Genomic DNA, 6,000 nt, shown 5'->3' with positions numbered 1-6,000 from the left:
TTCATCATCATTGCCCTACTTGGGACGGCACCCGCTCTTATACGTAAAGTGCTCCCATTACCAATACGTCAACTCGTCAATCAAAGTAGTCTGCAATAGCCTTGATGAGGCCGACTGAGTCGCCTGACTGGAAGTCATCATTTTCCCATCACGTTGCGAGCTCGTAACTTCTCCCGCCTGATTAATGGCTTCACTTCTCGAAATTCGAAAACGTAAACATAACGCGACGAAAGCTATGCATTCCTCCTGAGTGTTCCACGCGTGGCACTTTTCATTTTTATCATACCTCGGAATACATTAATATTTTAATCTTTCTAACGCGTTCCCGGGGAATACGAGCGGCACGAACCTATTCTTTGAAAATTTGCTCCTCGGCGCGTAAATATTTAGCATCTGTGACGACGGCCCTTAAAGGAACGGGCCCAGATTAATCAAGATGAGAAGCCACTACCTACGCAGGGAGTCGACACTCGCAGCGGTGGACCTTTTTCCCCGTTTTCGTGGGGGCGGTGCAAACGTAGCAGTTTTGGGGGCGGCTAAAAGGAATATATACATATGCGTGCACATACATGCGTGCTATTACGGACCGGTAGTCCCTTCGGGTTGTTCATCACGCTTGGTTTGCCTCACGCTCGTATGCGCGATGAGATGCTTACTTGCTGTGAAAGAAGGGAATGATGTTATGTTGTATAAACGGTGAATTCAATTTCACTAGAGTGCCCGATTTTGCAGATATACTTTCTGAAATTATTCCGATCCTTTTCTTTCCTCTCCCCCTCCGTAGTTCTACACTCATCTTAGCGTTCTCTACTCCCCGTTTCCAGGCCGTATGATTTTACGGAAGGGGGGGGGGGGGAAGCAGAGGGGGTTCTTGCCTCCCCCCTTGTACCCTCGTATTTGCTTCCCCTCTTCCGACTCTTTAAGCCGAACTTCCCCCGCCCCTCGTCCCTCGTTCAGTTTCCCCAGCGCATCCCTCCCTTTCACGCACCACGCTTGGCCGACCCCCACGGGAGCCGGCTTCGCGTACATCCACGTCGAGACCGCGAGTGCTTCGCATCAAATCTTCTCTCGCTGTCTTTTTCGAAAATGGGTGAGACTTGAATGAAATTACTTTGGTCAAATCCGGTGATATCTTTCCTCTCTCCTCGATGTAGTTCACGGGCGGGTCCTGATATTATCTATTGGAAGAAAAAGGAATCCAATACCTGCACTTGGAAGTATTCTCTCGGAAAACATGATTAATTAACTTTATGAAAGGAATTAGTCAACTAATCCAACTTCAATTTGTCGAATTCGCATACATTCGTAATGAGAATAACTTGGTTTAAATCGTACGTATTTCGTGACGATCCAAGTAATACCTAGAGGTGTGCGCCGACTGTAGAATTTCGTTGTCGGCGGCTTCCGGGATTACATTTTGCGCGATGCGCGCACTGGTGACTGACGCTTATAAATTGAGTTACACGAGTTAAAAATTTTAAGCATGCATTAAATATCGAGTATGCATCCATACTTTGAGTATATTATAGGAGATTTCCGATCTCATCTTTTGCGTATTCGGCGTTGGCACCGTAGCCCCATAGCTCGCACTATTTTTCGGTATCGGCGGCGCTGCGATATCCACCTCTAGTTTCTACGGCGATTATTCTCAGATGATATCACCACTGTCTTAAAAGGTAGTGCGTAATGAAATAGAATGTGGATTTATACAAAGGGATTTATCATTCATTTCATGCATTCATTTTGACGAATGAGGAAATTAGGAAGAGGAATTCGTAGATGGATGAGAATTTTTGATGTTGTTATTGCTCATTATTAAATGTTTATATACGGCCTGCGTTAGAGGGAATCGAATATTATTTCAATAGGTGAAAACATTTCTTAGAGAAACGCGGAAATCTTAATTTGAGCGCCGCGATGATCATTGCGGAATCATGATCAACACTGTAGAAGAGAGAGAACAAGACTTTAGACGTTTGGGTTGCTGTTGAGAAGGAGCATGGAAAAAAATCCGTTTGGACCGCAGGGAAGGCAAACGAAGATACGGTTGAAATGATGGGTGAGAGGACCAAAACTTTTGGAAGGGATAACAAGATGAAGCTGGTGGCCTTAGGGGGAAAGAGGGGATGTTGTATTCAGTAATTGATGGTAAGGGAGGATATCGGGCAGACGGTTAAGGGGAATGATGAGAACACATTTCGACGACGGTTATAGCCTCCTACTCACATTGCTATTTGGCGTTGTTTACCAATGAGGCTGGGCCTGTATTTCGCCCATTAAAGTCTCTTTGAATATCGCAATAACCTGGCAACGTATATACGAAATGAGTAGATTTAAATTACTTTGGTAAATAAATTAACTCTGGGAACTTAATTTCTTACTGAAGGAATATGTTCTCGTATCATTTTCAGTGTTCTAATAATATAAAGCTTTATTTGGAAACACTATCGGGTGGCTATTTAGTTTAGAAATTATGTTTTCAGTGCTACTTATTATCTCTCAAATGCGGAAATGCTTGTTTCATTGATATCCATCTTTGCAGCCGAATGAGAGGGCATCGCATTACCTTGAGAGCTACGGCATCTTACATATTTTACTAGCACCTTGCTAGTTACTCCGTTGAGGGGTGCTTACGTCGTGACCATTTAATTGTTTTGTTTAGAGCAATAAAATGTTATACTGGCGATGAGATAAGTTTAACCATTGTTTTATAAATGTGTTTGTCGAATTTTTATGCCGGTGATTAAACATTGTCAAATTTTGAGTATTTGGACTTGCATTGGTGTGGTTTTATGCAATAAGTTTCCTATTTTTCATGCTGAACATTTTTATCGGCTTGTGCGGTAGAATTTTTATCTTTCTTTTGAATTTCTGCTGATTTCTTATCGCGTTTTTGAATTCGTATATTTTCATGGGAAAGGATATTGTTGATTTTTTGGTGACTTTTTCAGCATATCAGACAAAATAGTATTTTAAAAATATGTTGTAAATGTTTACCTAACTACTATCTCGACGGATTGTATAGAGGCTAGTTTATTGCGAAGAATACGTAAATTTCTTGGCGAAGCGGATAATATCTTTACCGGATTACAAATAATAACTTATCTCTACGCTCATGTCAGTTTTGATTTTGTCATCGCTTTTACTTATTTAAGCGATATTGCTGGATTGATGAACTCATGTCATTTGAAATTTTATTGGTCTTGACTTTCGTTTAGTTTCGACTGGCATCCCTGCGGGAAAACGATAAATAGTGGGCGTCATTCAATGAAGTGCAATAAATTCGAGGCATTCAAGGAATATTTGTGGTTAAGCCCTGAAGAAGTTAGCATTCGTCAGGCGTATAGTGGGAAGATTTTCAGATGAGAGAGTAAAATATAGGTGCTATTTTGCACTCGTCACACCACACCTTGAATATGCAGCGAGCGTATGGGATCCGTTACAGAAAGACTTAATCCGCGAACTGAATAAAATACAAAGGAAAGCTGCGCGAATCGTCAAAAATTGCTACGGGCTTACAAAAAGCGTTACACTGATGTTAAGCGAATTAGGCTGGCAGCCGCTGGACACTCGGACGCTGCACGCTAGATTTAGATTGCTTGAGAAATTGAGAATAGATATCTTAAAGAGCGGCACAGAGACCATAATATTAGAGCCCCACTATATTTTTAGGTCCGACAGAAGCGATTAAGAGAGATAGTATTTTACCGAGCGGATGAGTATGGGAATTCGTTTTTCTCTTGAACCATAAAGGACTGCAATAAATGCCAGTCGTAATTTCGTTAGAGCATTTGCTTTTTATATGTAGACGGCTGGTCAATGTTAAAATTCTTCTCTCTTCATTTTCATTTACGTAGAATTGAATTATTTTTATATATTTAAAACTTTTTTGTTGTAAAAAAATGGCAAAATTCTTGTGTACCTTTATCCATTAATTTATAGTAACCACTATGATTCAGAGCTCGCGACAGATTAATAAATCCTAGTCGTAATTTAGTTTGAGAATTTTCTTTTTACATTAAACTGCTGGTGTCCTAACACCCCATGCCTTGTAAGGGGTATTGCGGGGAAGCATGTGGATGTAGATGAATTAGAGGAGCGTATTTTGAAATTTAATTCAAATACGTACCTACACATCGATTCTCGCTCCAAACTCATTCAACCATCTACTCGCCCCTCCTCTAGCATGGTGTCGCGACGCTGCGCGCCGGATCTACAAGTCGGCCTCTAAAAGTGATATCAACCACCGCGCATTTGAATGAGTTTCAAAATTTACCACTCGCGTCGCTGACGGAAAAAGCGATCCGAGTTTCACGGGAAAATAAGATTTAATTAAAAGTTTTTACTGAAATTTATATACATGATGATGTGATAAATCAAATATTATCAAAGCTCAATGCTATTTCTCGTAATTGCAAACATCATACCGCAAAATATTGAAAAAAATGTGTCACATCAGAGTCCTCTGTATTTTTATATGAGAGTAGTGTTGAGAGAGCAATCTAGAGGACTCTGTATCACATTTCACTCATCACCGCGCCGCGGGCATTTTTGAAAACCGATTAAAAAGCGACCGAAGCGGCAACAGAAATCTACCTTTTATGGGATGGAATTAGGCTTCCTCTATGCAGTCCCCTTGACTTCGATTCTTGCTCTAAACTCATTCAACCATATGCTCTTGCCACCTCCAGAACGGCGTCGCGACGCTGCGTTGCCGCCTGACAATGCAAATTTGCCGACGCGAGGCTGCTGTTATGATAAGTGGATTCCTATTACACGCACACGCTTGCAGATACCCTGCTCACCGCTTACGGGACGGAGGAAATTTGGATTTGCCATCAAGGGGGCGTTGTGCGGAGTGGATTCCGAGAGTCTCCTGGCGTCGTCGTCGATGAAATTATCTTTAATAAAGCACTTGATGTTTGGGAGGCTGTCGCGTAGTAACCCGAGCGGGGACGGGTTGCGGACGAAAGTCAAAAGAGGCGTTGCGGAATAGAGGTTTCTCCCCCGAGGTCTTGATAGGCTATTTGCGTGCCTCCCTTACGGTTTTTGCCTAATTGCGGGTTGGTTAAAGGGATGGGAAGGCGCCCCGAGCTGTGGGGAACACTTCACCTATTTAGTGCACACAGAAAGATCGAGTTTAACCCATTTTCGCCGAGAAAAATGTTTTCTTGCGCTTTTGACTATATTCATGTGTTTTAAGTTGTCATTGGTAACTTTTTTATCATGATTGGAAATAAAGAAATAAAACTTTGTAAGGTTCACTGTTTTTTTAATATGGGCACGACCCGAGTTTCGTAACGTGACAAATCTTTATTTATTTCCAATATGGAGAGGTTTCACAAAGTACAGCCTGAAGTTATCAGTTATATTTATATCATGAATTGAGAGTTATCCTAGTCGTAATCAGTTGCCACTGAAAAATACCAACATAAGATGAGGCAATTAAAATTATTCAAAAGACTCACAGGAGAATAGGAATAGCATTGGATAAACATCATCTAATCCGATGGATGGGAGAGCAGCTTACCTACTATTTGTCCACAATCGCCAACTCTTATCAGTGCGCTAAACTAAAATCGCAATTTTTTCTGGTTTATCATGTTAACCACCATTTAAATAAAATGATTTCTTAGCATAGGGGCACAGAAAATGCTTTATTTTACTTCGATCGGCATTAATCAATCGAAATCAAATCGAAACTGAAGGATACCGCGTTATGGAAGGGCCAAATGTTTAAATGAATAAAAACTCAAGAGAGAACCCCATGGTTTATTGTGGCTGAAAGAAAGACCGAATACATTGTAGACCTAAATTGAGCTTTATAGCATAAATCGGTCGTTCTTGTGAGCATAAAAACGGGGAAAATGACTAAATTTGAGTTAATTGCTAACCAACCAATAGTTCGACCGATTCACCGTTTATAGGGAGGAAAATTGTAAAACGTTGATGACTGTATGAAGTCAAAAATTTGCTGCGGCATTTCGTGGAAATAGGTAT

The sequence above is a fragment of the Ischnura elegans genome, chromosome 2, assembly GCF_921293095.1.
Source record: "Ischnura elegans chromosome 2, ioIscEleg1.1, whole genome shotgun sequence".
Classification (NCBI taxonomy): domain Eukaryota; kingdom Metazoa; phylum Arthropoda; class Insecta; order Odonata; family Coenagrionidae; genus Ischnura; species Ischnura elegans.
This window is presented reverse-complemented; position numbering follows the sequence as displayed.